Raw genomic sequence first — 13,966 nt, 5'->3', positions numbered from 1 at the left:
TCTCTCTAATGGTTCTTTCAGCTCCTGTCAGTTATCAGGGGCCCTGGCTCGGCTGACAGCCAGCGTGTCTGCTGCTGATGCTCAGATGCCCACATTCCTGCGCTGTGACGGGAGTGCATCCGGAGCCCAGGCTGGGGGCACCCGGAGGGGTTCCACTTGGCTGCAAGCCCTGAGGCCTGGCTGTCTGGGGAGTGTCAGGAAGCAAAGAACTTTCCTTCTCACCGATGGGGGCAGGGGGAGATGTCTCTAGAGGCTGATATGGTAGGAGCTGGAGAGGGTGCAGGCTCAGCTGGGCCCTGAGGCAAGGTCTAGCCCTGCAGACTCGGGGACAGGAGGTGTGAGAGGAGCAGGGGTCAGTGGCTGATCAGAGGTTAGCCGTCTGAGCAGCAAGACTGAAAAACTTCAGGCTAGAAAGTCAGAGCTGGCTGGATTTTTGTCCAAAGCTCTGACATTTCTTAGCTGTGTGACTAGGGGCAAGGCACCCACCATCTCTGATTGTCAGTGTCTTCATCCTTAAAGTCCTTGACACAGCCTGGTACATCCAGAGCAAGCCTTATGAAGCCAGAGACTCTTAGGGTCCAGTCTCAGACTAGCATTGCATTTAAGAATAAATGCACACAGACAAAGCCGTAGAATGATTCATTCTTTTTAAAAAAAATCATTTAAAACATTATTCAAGTTTAATATAGAGAACAAACCAGTAGTTACCTGTAGGGGGAGGAAAGTGGGGAGGGGCAATATAGAGATAGGGGATTAAGAGGTACAAATCGTCGTGTATAAAATAAGCTACAAGCATGTATTGTACGACACAGAGAATATAGCTAACATTTTATAACAAAAATTCAAGTTTATTAAACAAATTTTTAAAGTCATAAAATGTTTAGCTTTCATCAGCCTCAAGGTTTATGTTGTTCCCAAATTTTGCATGTAACTGAACATTCAGATCTGCTAACACCCACTGAATTGATTCCAGTCTGGATTCTAAGGCATAAATTTCTCCCTGTAAATTTTTTTTTGCTTCTATCATTTCTTGTGTCCTTCCTTGAGAACAGCTCAGGGAAACATCACCAGCTCCATCAGCTATCACTAAGCAGTCATCATCTGCAAGCGTGATGTCCTCACAGGCATCCAAGCATCGTCTAAATTTTGAAGCTATTTCTTTTTTTTTTTTTTCAGCTTCTTTTTTCTTCCTTCAGTTCTGGGATTCTACTTGTATCCTGGGCAAATTTATCTTCTGTTTATCTTCAAGAGTAGCAATGGCATCCTCTGCAGCTGCCTTCTTCACAGTGGCTGCCATCTTGGTAGAGTAGTCCATTCTTCACTTAAGAAACATGAATCTAAATACACTCCATGCAACGCTCTCAGAATCCACTTTCTTCTCCTGTCCCCATCTATCCTCTGCCTAGTTTGCCCACTCTCACCTCAAATGCCCTGAAAACTTCTCCAACCCCAAATTATTCAGCGCTTTCTCGTTTTCCCTCCCCTCATCCGCCGTACTTTATTACATGGAGCAACTCGGCCTCTTGTCCCTCAATAGAGAAAGCAAAGGGGAAAACTGCAGGGTCCCTCACAGGATTCCCTTTGGCAGGTGGGGTCCTCTGTAGTGACCCCTGTCCCATCCCAATGACTTCTATTATTTAAAGCTATGACAGACAAAAATGATTAACATATGAGTACTCAAGAGCTTGTCCTAATCCCTGCCTACTAACAAGACTCTGCCTTTTCCTTTCAGTTTCTTCCCATCCTTGCCCTGTGAAGAGAGTCTTGCAATGCCAGGGAGGAACTTTTACTGTGGGAAAGGCGAATGGAGTTGGAGGGTGGATGGAGAGGACCCAGATCAGAGGGCAGTAGGGAGGGGAAGGACTTAGCAAAAGAGATTAAGCCTGTTTATTTTTAACCTATTTATGACTTCATTTTTCAAGTGAGTTTCTCAGAGGCAGCACGTAGCTGAGTCTTGCTTTTACATTTAATCTAATGCCTTATGCCTTTTAGCTGAGAGTCGATACATTTACATTTAATGTGATTATATGGTTAGATTTAAATCTATCGCCCTGCTATTTGATCTGTCTGTTCTTTGTTCCCATGTATGTTCACCCAGCTTCCCTTGATGACAACGTCCCACTTTCATTTTTGAAACTTATTTTCAGTGGGTACAGCATTTTAGGTTGGTAGTTATTTCCTTCAGTACTTTAAAGTGTTGATCCACTCTCTTCTCGCTTGAATTGTTCCTGAAGAGAAATCTGTTGTTACCCTTATTTTTGTTCCTTCATATTGTAATGTGTCTTTTTCGTTGCTCTGGTGCTTTTAAGGTTTTCTCTCTATCATTAGGTTTGAGCAATTGACTATGAAGCGTCTAGGTACGCTCTTCCATGTTTCTTGTACTTGGAATTCAGTGAGCTTCTTGGATATGTGGGTTTGTAGTTTTCATCAAATTTGGGCAAATGTTGGCCATGATTTTCAGGTATTTTTCTGTCTCCTCTTCCTTTATTTTCCCCAGAGTACCAAATTGCATGTGTATTAGACTGCTTGAAATTGTCTCACAGGTAACTGATGCTCTTGTTTAAAAGTTTTCTTCTTACTCTCTGTTTCATTTTGGATAATTTCTTTCACTGTTGTTAAGTACCCTACTTCACAAGCACTGGCTCTGCCTGGGTTCTCCTCCCTGTTCTATGGCCTGGGAACTCTCTCCTGTGTTTGGTTCCCACCTCTCAAGAATCACTGCCCTTTGTTGTTCAATGTTTAGTGTCTTGAAACCATTGTTTCATATATTTTGTTTGGTTGTTGCTTCAGGCAGAAGAAAAAATCTATTCCCTGTTGTTCCATATTGGCCAGAATTGGAAGCCTGGGGCCCGAGGGGTCCTGTTAAGGCATGTTTGCAGGTTGGCATGATCTAGGAGAGCGAGGGGGAGAGAGGAAGAGAGATGGTGCTGCAGAGGAAGGGGACGATTGCAAGAGGGAAATCCGTAAGAAGCAGGAGGATGTAATTTCAGGTCCTTGGTGGAGGCTGTGACCTTACTAAGGAGCTGGAATACTTTCTCCATTGTGACTAGAGGTAAGTCAGGTATGTGGGTCCAGATGTAAGTAGATCAATAGAAATAGTGGTCGGGAGAAGTGTCTTATTTGGGTTCCGTCAGCAGACCATGAGACAAGGAGTTGCACGAGAGTCATTCATTTAGGAGGGGGTCCGCAGAACACTATTACAGCAGTGGGGAATTAAGGCAGGGAAGGGAAGGCAGCCAATAAAGGCAACATTACCAAGCAAGTTACCACTGTGGGTAACCGGGGCTTAATGTGGAGAAATTGCTTCAGAGTTATCCTACATTAAGAGATGAGAGAGCTGGGTTATTTTTACATCAACTCCCATCAGTCCTTGGACGACTGTGGACCATAGATTTCCCAGTTCTTCAGTGCCTGTGCAGAGCAGAGCAGGCCCCTGTGCCAGAGGAAGCCCTCAGGCAGGGAGGCTGACGCTGGCCGATGGAGTCTGGCCAGCCTGCCCTGAAATGGAAAGGCTAAATGGGTGGTGAGTGGGCACCAACAGCATTTCCGCATCCACTGCAGATGCTCACGGCTGCTTGTGAGCCCAGGACACAGTCTGCAATATGGTCATCGTCTGAGAGGGAGCTCTGAGGGGGAGGGGAATGCCATGCTCAGTCAGAGTGTCCCACATGAGACCACATGAGCCCCGTGTGCTACAGCTGCCCATCAGCCTTGGATTTAAGACAGGCACACACGTGTGTGTGCACACACAACCATCTCCCCCACAGCATTCGCGCCGCTCCAAGTCCATGGGGCTGTGTATGGCCCACAGCACAGACACAGAGGAGGCAGCAAGAAGCAGTGGAAAGAACACTAAACGTGGAGCCATGAGCCCAAGCTCCACCCTTTTAGTGAGCTGTGAAGTGTCAGGAACTGGTTTCCCAGTTGGCAAAATGGTGCTAACTTATCTCCCAGGACTGTTGTGAGAATGAAGAGAAACAGGCAGGTGAGAGCGCTGTATAAGCTCAGAGCACTGTGTGCGTGGACGGATTATACTGCCACCTGGTACTTGTAAGATGCCCCAGACAAAGACTCGCTGCAGACAGCTTCCCCATAAAACCCACGCAAGATCACAAGCAAACCTCTGGGAGGTCAGCTAAACACCTGATATTGAAAGTGTTCTCTGTGATCCAGCGGCAGTGGCATCGCTGGGATCTTGTTAAAAATGCAGAACTCAGATCCCAGCCCAGAACTGAATCTGAATCTACTGATTCAGAAACTGCGTTTTAACAAATCCCCGAGTAGTTCGAATGCACAAAGAAGCGGCAGACTCCCTGGTCCTGTGCTTGGGCCGGGGCCTGCCTCTGCTCCCTCACTTACCCCTCTGACTTCTGGGGCAGCTCAGCTGCCTCTACCATAGATTTCAGGCTCCAGTCTGAATCTGCTCCAGGGAGGGACTGAGCCTGAGTTACGCCTCCTCTTACTCCTTTGGCTGCGTATTCTCATTGCTGCGCTGGAAAATTACTATAACTATGTTCATAATAATGATTCTAAAGAAACAAGAGATGGTAGAATCATGTTCAGGATAGTATGATAATGGATTTCTGAAATTTACCTTTTAAAGAGGTTAAAATTAACAATAACGACAACAACAACAACAACAACAACAACAACCATGTCCTGTTGCTTAGTTTATTTAACCTGTGGCAACCCGGAAAAGGCGTCAGTACGATATGACTCATTCCCTGAATGTTCTGAATTAGATTCTAAAATCACCAACCATGGTTTTCCTGCACTTTGAAGTGACAGAACAAATGACAGCAGAGATGGTCACTGTCCTGAGTCCAGAGAGGCTGTACACAAACTTCTCACAACAATAACATCCTCATCCAAAAACAACTTGCAACAAGGATGTTATTTCTGGGATTTGCTTGTGCATTTTAATGTTCATAAGCATTTGTGCACCTGTGGGCAGAGCCCTGGGACCAGAATGGTCTGGTTTTTTTTAATATATAGTTGATCAACAAACTTGTTGATGCCTCATCCACACCAGGTCCTGCTCTAGGGACATGAAGATAAATCCAACTGTCAGAGCAAAACTTTCATGGAGCAAAAATTGGCAGCCAAAATGAAAATATAGAAGAGCTATAAAGGAGATGTAGATGAGGAGGCTAAGGGGGAAAGAATCTGGGAAAGCTTCTCTGGAGGAGACCTTGGAGATGCAGGGTGAGGAGAGGTTTGGTCAACGATCAGGGGTAAGTGCTGTGTAGTAGGAAGGAACAGCCAGCGCAAGGCCCAGGAGGTGAAAGGGCTTGTCAGGGTCCTTCTTCCAGCAGGACAACAATCTAATGCTATGGAGAAAAACTCAAGATAAACAGCCCTTTAGATCCTGTAACAAAGCATGAATAACTCCATGGGATCCTAACAGAATGCTTTGTTGGCCTTTGGGTGTGTAATGGCCTCTGGTGACTGCTCTGAGCTTACTGCTCCCTAGTCACCCCACACCCAAGCCCAATTCCCCACTCCATCTTTGGGTTATCTGCCTATTTTGTTCTCCTTCCCCCTTGCCCACGGAAGATGTCTCCCCTTCATCCAGCATCAGCTCTGGGGTTGCTTTTTTATTGAGGTCTCCACCCACCCCAAAACCTGACTCTTCCTCTTCTCTGCTGGATGGGGAAGCCATGACAGGTGGCAACACAGCAGAAACCAGGAATTAGAAGAAAAGGAGTTGGTCTTTCTTGGCTGGGGACACCTTGAGGCTGAAGTACTTGTAGGAAACCCTACAAGTTGGGGATGTCTCAAGGCAGTGGTTTCTGGCTCAGGGAAGAGACAATATTATAGAAATGGATTTGAGACTCATCAGAAAATTGAAGCAAATGTTATTTAACACCTACCTGCTTCTGTTCCTCAGTGTCTTCTTTCTCTTCTGTTGTAATGGATGAATCTAGCGCCTCCACGAATCCCATCCGTTCCCACTATTCAAGAACAGTGCATGAGCAATCCTCTCTCCCACATTATAAATTTTCACCAGTGACTTCACATGGCTAACTCTATGTTTTCATTTTATTTCACTTAGCAGCTTTCTTTATCTGTTTCCAAGACACTGCGAGCTCAGTCTCCAGCTTTACATCTCATTCTTCTGGCCACTCCTTCTCAGTCTCTGCCTCATCTTCTGATTCTGCCTAATGTTCCTGACCCCTATGTCCTGGACTGCCCGTGGGATCAGACCTTAGACTTCTTCTTCTTCTTCTTCTTTTTCTTTTTCCTACCTATCTGCTTGACTTCTCCACTTGATGCCTAACAGTTATCTTGAATTTAATTTATCCTAAACCAAGCCCTTGATATCTTCCTTTAAAATTAGATCTTCCCACAGTCTTTCCTACCTCAGTTAATGGTTATACTGTTCTTCCAAGTTGCTCAGGACAAAATCTTATGTTGATAGTGATGCCAGCAAACTGGCAAAGTAGTCAGCTCCAAGCTCCCATCCTCTGACAGAAACATTGAAAAACAAGCAGAAACTGTCAGAACCAACTTTGTCAGACTCTGGAATATAGTCAAATGTTTACCACAACAACCAAATGCTGAATCAAGCAAAAGGCAACCTGAAAAGTGCAGAGTGGTTAATAGGGGCAAGGGGAAGCAGGAATGGGAGTTATTATATAGTGAGTACTGAGTATCAGCTGGGGATGATACAAAAGTTCTGGGGACGGATAGTGGTAATGATTGCACAACAATATGAATGTACATAATGCCAATGAATTGTACACTTAAAGTGGTTAAAATGGTAAATTTTATGTTATGTATATTTTACGACAACAACAAAAAAGAGCCAAAAAAAAAAAAAAAAAACCTATAGGAAAGCTTTGTGGCATCTTACTAGCCTTTGCCCTACCCTCTTCCTGGCTTGGCTGCAGTCTTAAAGATGTCCATGTTACCAGTGTGGGGCTCTGGTTCCTGCTTCTGGAAGGAGCACGGCAAATCTTATTTGCAAATTATTGTGTACATCTGTTCTAATCTGCTTCAGGGCTATTTGAAGGACTGATGCAAGGCACTAATCACTGTTTCACCTAAATCAGAACTCACCAGGCTGAAAAAGCAGAAGACGTTGCTTCAAAACATGGTAAGGCTGATAAATAACCTGCAGACACCTATAGCAAAAGATTATGATTGAGACATCAATAAACCACCTAAGGACTGGGAAGAAAAGCTGGGGAGAGAGTTTCTTGGGGAAACTAGAGCGTTCAAAAGCACCCGTATATAAGGAAAAATTTAGAAAGCCATGCACATGCTTCAAAAAAAAAAAAAAAATGAGACAACCTCAAGCTTTCACCTCAGGACAGTCCCTAGGCTCAGTGGATGCTGGGTGTTGAATAAGGGTCACAGTACAAAGCCAATCTGCAAATCCCAAGAGGTGTGTGTGTGTGTGCGTGTGTGTGTGCGTATGTGTGCTTAGCTCCTAGGGTTTATGGAAATCTCTATCAAAACACCAGTTGAATACATGCTGAGAAATAGAGACTTCAGTGACCACACATGAAAAGGAAAACAGTCTCTGAAAAAAATAGTTAGGAGAAGTCACTCGACAAGTGAGCCACCATAACCACAGCCTTTAACAATAGAATAAACTATACCAAACCAAACAAACAAAAAACCTCTGCAAACCCCAGGGGGAAAGGAAAAATCTGATGTCCAGAGTTACCACATAGTAATATTCAGATGTTCACTTTTCAACAACAACAACAAAAAATCAGAGTAAACAAATGAACAGAAAAGTATGACCCATTCAGAGGAACAAAATTAACTTAAATAGTCACTAAGAAGGCCCAGACATTGGACTTACCACACAAAGCCTTTAAAATAACTGTCTTAAATATGCTCAAAGAGATAAAGGATAACATGGATAAAGAACTAAAGGAAATAAGGAAAATGATATAAAAATAAAATGAGAGTATCAATAAAAAGGAACCAAACAGAAATTCTGGAGATGAAATATATAATTATTAAAATAAAAACTTCATGGAAAACAGTATAAAGTTTTCTTAAAAATTAAAAATAAAACTATCATATAAGCCATCAATCCCACTTCTGGGTACATATCCAAAGGAGATAAAATCAGTATCTTGAAGAGATATTTGCACTCCATGTTCATTGTAGCATTATTCCTAATAGCTAAGACATGTGTCCATCAACAAATGAATGGATGACCATAAAAAATAATAAAATAATGCCATTTGCAGCAACATGGATGGAACTGGAGATTGTCATTCTAAGTGAAGTAAGCTAGAAAGAGAAAGAAAAATATCATATGATATCACTTATATGTGGAATCTAAAAAAAAAAGACAAATTTAATTACAAAACAGAAACAGACTCACACAGAAAACAAATTTATGGTTACCGGGGAGGAAATGGGTGGGAAGGGATAAATTGGGAATTCAAGATTTGCAGATACTAACTACTATAAATAAAATAAACAACAAGTTTCTACTGTATAGCACAGGGAACTGTATTTAACATCTTGTAGTAATTTATGGTGAAAAAGACTATGAAAATGAATACATGTATGTTCATGTATGACTAAAGAATTATGCTGTACACCAGAAATTGACACAACATTGTAAAGTGACTATATTTCAATAAATACACATATGTAAAACAACAAATGAATGGATAAAGAAAATCTGGGGTGTGTATTCCACATATATAACAAAATATTATTCAGCCTTTAAAGAGAAGGAAATACTGCCATTTGCAACAACATGGATGAAACTGGAGGACATTATGCTAAATGAAATAAGCCAGACACAGAAAGAAAAATATTGCATGATCTCACTTACATGTAGAATCTAAAAAAGTAGAACTCATAGAAGCAGAGAGTAGAATGGTGGTTGCCAGGGGCTGGGGGAATGGGGAAATATGGGTAAGTTAGTTTTTTTTTTACACTTCACTAGGTGGTTCAACAGCAAATTTGAGACTGCAGAAGGTGGAATCAGCGAATTTGAAGATAACTGAAATTATCCAGTCCAAGGAACAGAAAGAGGAAAGAATGAAGAAAAATGAACAGAGCCTATGGGACTTGTGAGAAACTATCAAATGGATAAATATATGCATTATGGAAGTCCCAGAAGGAGAAGAAAAAGAAAATAGGGCAGAAAGAATATTTGAAGAAGAAATAACAGCCCAAACCTCCCAAGTTAGATGAAATATATGAAACTACACATTTAAGAAGTTCAGTGAACTCTAAGTAGGATAAACTTACAGATCCACACTAAGACACATTATAATCAAACTATCAAAAGACAAAAAGACAATCTTGAAAGAAGTAAGAGGGCAGCAACTTGTCATATACAAGCGCTCTTCAATAAGATTAACAGCCAATTTCTCACCAGAAACCATGGCACTCAGAAGGCAGTGGGATGACATATTAAAAGTGCTGAAAGGAGAAAAAAACTGTCAATCAATAATTCAGTATCTGACAAAACTGTCAAATATGAGGGAAAAATTAAAAATTTCCAGATAAACAAAAGCCGAGAGATTTAATTACTACTAGATCTTCCCTAAAAGAAATGATAAAGGGAGTCCAATGTTGAAACAAAAGGCCACTTGACAGTAACTTGAAGCCATATGAAGAAATAAAGATCTCCAATAGAGGTAACTACATAGGCAAATACAAAAGCCATTATTATTATATTTTTGGTTTGTAACTCTGCTTGTTACATCACATAATTTAAAAGACAAATGCAATAAAAATATAAATCTATGTTATTGAGCACACAATGTAGAAAGATGTAATTTATGATTACAATAACACAAAGAAGAGATGAAGTTTTATAGGGGCAGTTTTGTATACTACTGAAGTTAAGTCAGTATCAATTCAAACCAGATTGCTATAATTTTAGGTTATTCAATATAATCCCCATGGTAACCACAAAAGAAATATCTACATATTTAAAAAATGTACACAAAGGAATTGAGAAAGGAATCAAAACATTTCACTATAAATAATCAATTAAACACAAAAGAAGGATGTAATGGAGGAAATGGGGGACACAAATGGTATAAGGCATACGGAAAACAAAGACCAAATAGCAGGAGTAAATCCTTCCTTGTTAGTAATTACATTAAATGTAAATAGATCAAACTCTCCATTCAAAAAGCAGATTGACAGATGGAATTAAAAATGATTCAATATGCTATCCATAAGAGATTCTTTTTGATCCAAAGACACAAATAGATTGTAAGTGAAAGGACAGAAAAATATATTCCATGTAAATGGTAACCAAAAGAGAGCTGAAGTGACTATACTAATATCATACAAAATAGACTTTAAGTAAAAACTGTTAAGAGACAAAGAAGCACAATATATACTGATAAAGGGGTTGATTCATCAAGAACACATAGTAATTATAAGCATATATGCACCAGAGCTCCAGAATATATGAGGCAAGTATTAATAGAACTGAAGGGAGAAATAGACGGCTCTACAATAACAGAGACTTGTGAAGGCTTCAGTATACCACTTTCAATCATGGACAGAACATCTATGGTGGAATGAAGATAGAAATCAATAACAGAAGTAAAACTGAGAAATCCATAAATATGTGGAAATTAAACAACACACTCTTAAATAACCAATGACTGAAGAAATCACAAGAGAAACCAGAAAATACCTTGAGATGAATGAAAAAATCTGCAATATACCAAAATGTATGGAATACAGCAAAAGCAATGCTTGTGGGAAATTTATAGCTGTAAATGCCTACGTTAAAAAAGAAGAAAGGTCTCAAATCAATAACCTAACTTTACACCTTGACAAACTAGGAAAAGAAGAAAAGCTATACCCAAAGCTAGCAAAAGAAAGGAAATAATAAATAGAATGGAGATAAATAAAACAGAGAATAGAAAAACATTAGAGAGAATCAATGAAGCAAAGAGTCAGTTATTGGAAGAGATCAACAAAACTGACAACCCTTTAAAGTACTGACAAAGAAAAAAGACGGTGCAAACAACTAAAATCAGAAATGAAACTGGCGATATTACTGCTGTCCTTACAGAAATAAAAGGATTATAAGAATACCATGAACAATTGTACATCAACAAATCCGATTACCTAGATAAAATAGACAAATTCCTAGAAACACACATATTACCTAAACTGACTGAAGAAAAAAATAGGAAATCTCAACAGACCTATAACCTGAGGTTAAATCAATAAAACCTCCCAACAAAGACAAAGCCCAGGACCAGCTAGCTTCACTGGTGAATTCTACCAAACATTTAAGGAATTATTACCAATCCTTCTCAAACTTTTCCAAAAAATGAAAGAGGGAACACTTCCTAACTCATTCTATGAGGCCAACATTACCCTGATACCAAAGCCACCTAAGACATGATCAAAAAAATTACACACCAATATTCCTCAGGTATAAGGTTACAAGAATCCTCAACACAATACTAGCAAGTTGAATCCAACAGCAGCATATTAAAAGGATTACATACCATAACCAAGTGGGATTTATAACAGGAATGCAATAGTGATACGGCATTAGAAAAAAAAATTTACACACTACCTGAACAAAGGGAAAAACCCACATGATCATCTCAGTTGATACATAAAAAGCATTTCACAAAATCCAACGCTATTTCATAATAAAAACACTCAGAAAACTGGGAATAGCTTTCAGTCGTCTCTCTGACCTCACGTCCTACTCATCCCTCCCTCCCCACTTGATCCAATCTTATCTCATTGTTCTATTCTTGGAACATGCCAAGCATGTATCTCAGGCCTTTGCACTTGCTGTCCCCTTTACCTGGAACATTCTTCCCGCAGACATCAGCCTGGCTGACTCCTTTATTTCCTTCAAGTTTTTTTTTTCAAGTCACTTTCTCAGTGAGTCCTTCCCTGCCTATCCTACCTAAAACTTCACACCCACAACCCTGGAATTTCATATTCTCCTTCCCAACTTCATTTTCTCCTTATTCTCACTAAGATACTGTGTCTTTTGTTTATATTTATTGTCCATTTTGAATGTTACCTGTATGAGGCAGGGTTTTTTCTTTCTCCCACTATTTTGCTCATTGCTTTATCCCTAGGGGCTAGAACAGTGCTTGGGACAAAATAAATGCTAAAAAGTGTAACAGTTAATAATTAATTAATCCATATATAGGTGGAGGTTGAAGTTATAGCACAGATGATAGCCTCAGGAAGACTGTGCAGGGTGAGAAGGGATGTAGGTTAGCACAGACGCTGGCAAACTATCATGCAAGGGAACAGCAATTGATCTGTGAAATCCAAACAGGATGCTTTTGACTTAAATTTGAGAGTGACCTTACCAAGATCATCAATGACCTCACTAAAGTCTTTCTAACAAACTTGACTATTAAGCCTTGAGATTCAATTCAAGGACATCAGAGAAAAAGAACTGAGAGCTCAGCACCTCTCACTTCAGGCTGAATTTTTCAGAATGTCTCCCTAGAATACTGCATTTCAAGGATTCTCAGAGAGGCACTGTGGGGGATTACAAAGAAACCTCTCACATTGTGTGATGGTGCACACCTGGAATACCTATCAGGTATTACAAAGAAATTTGGTAAATTAATAAAAATAAAATGTGAATCCTCACCTATAAAGAAGATCCATATGCAAAGCAAATAGTTCACAGTAGGCAACTAATCTTAAGTGCTAAGTAAACCCCATGTTTCCCTCAAAATGCTAGAAGAACCTAGCAGTGGGGTGGGATGAATCCTCCTTGAAGAGATCTGGGCAGTTTTAGTGAAGGAGGGTTTTGAAGAATGAGTGAGATTCTCAAATGCAGAGCTTAAGTTGTGTGTGTGGTGGGGGAGGTAGGCAGCAGGTCAGGGTAGTGAAATGTGTTATGGATCTATAAACATAGGTTGAAGCTTTGGCTAAGACTCTTGAATGCCAGATTCGTAATATAGTACAAGGGAACCATTGAAGATGTTAGATAAATGGACATAAGGAGATGAGACCGGCATCAAAAATGAAATGTAAAAATACATTTTTTCTGTTCCAATGGACCAACATGATTCCAAATATTTTGTAAATATATTAATTCATTTTATTAGCCTCAATGGCTTAAACCTTTTTAATGACTTCTCACTGTTTTTAGAAAAAAGACCCAAACATTTATCATAACCTGCAAGATCCATATAGTTCGGTCTCTATATTCTGTTCCCACCACACTCACTGCACTTGCTCTCCATGCAGCTGCTACACTGGCCTGTTTCTCTCCCACCACAGGGCTTTTGTAACTTCTGCCCATCTATTGGACAGCTGTCTCCCTTCTTTTTGCCTAAACCTTCTTCCTTTAGCTTATAGTTTAATCATTCCTTCCTGAGGGAAGCTTCCCAACCTCCCCATTTATGTTATCAGAGTACTATTTCTCCCTCACAGCACTTAGCACTGAATACATTTAGTTGTAATATTTGATGAATTTATCTTCTTTGCTAGGCTGAAGCTACATGAGGGTCGGGGCTCCTCCCCTTGGCTGACAACTGTATCCCTGATGTCTGCACACAGGAAGTACACAGAACTGTTTGTTAGAGGAAGGGAAAGAAAAGTCAGAAAGAACCATTTGGGGAGAGTAGTGCTCATCTATCAGTCATTTTAAAAAATAGGAATTAGATAATATAACATTACAAATCACTCCATCTTCTGCTGTTTTAAGCCTCAGAGAGCTTGTCCAAATGCACACGGCTTGTCAGGATTCAAACCCATGCTTGTTAGGCTTTTTTTTTTTTCTCTTTTCCAAAGCAAGCACGTGTTTTTAGTTACAGTGTGTATGTGAGCAAGGAAGAGAGAAAAAGGCTAGAGTGAGCCTTCTCACAAGTACAAATCTGATCTTAACTGTTTCAATTCTTTTTCAATATATAGGTCATCAAGGCTTGCTTACTTAAAGGCTTATAAACCTGCAAGCAGAGACGGCAGACTGTTTTTTCACTGTCCTTTCTTGGAAAGGCCTTGCTTATAT

At 40.3% G+C, this 13,966-nt stretch overlaps 1 pseudogene; it reads right to left on the bottom strand.

The window, feature by feature from the left end:
• Positions 1 to 879: 879 nt before the first annotated feature.
• LOC102505996 lies at positions 880 to 1,418 on the bottom strand (annotated as a pseudogene).
• Positions 1,419 to 13,966: the final 12,548 nt, after the last annotated feature.

This window comes from Camelus ferus, chromosome 10, assembly GCF_009834535.1.
Source record: "Camelus ferus isolate YT-003-E chromosome 10, BCGSAC_Cfer_1.0, whole genome shotgun sequence".
Taxonomy (NCBI): Eukaryota; Metazoa; Chordata; class Mammalia; order Artiodactyla; family Camelidae; genus Camelus; species Camelus ferus.
The sequence above is the reverse complement of the archived record's forward strand: the minus strand, read 5'-3'. Positions and strand labels throughout refer to the sequence as shown.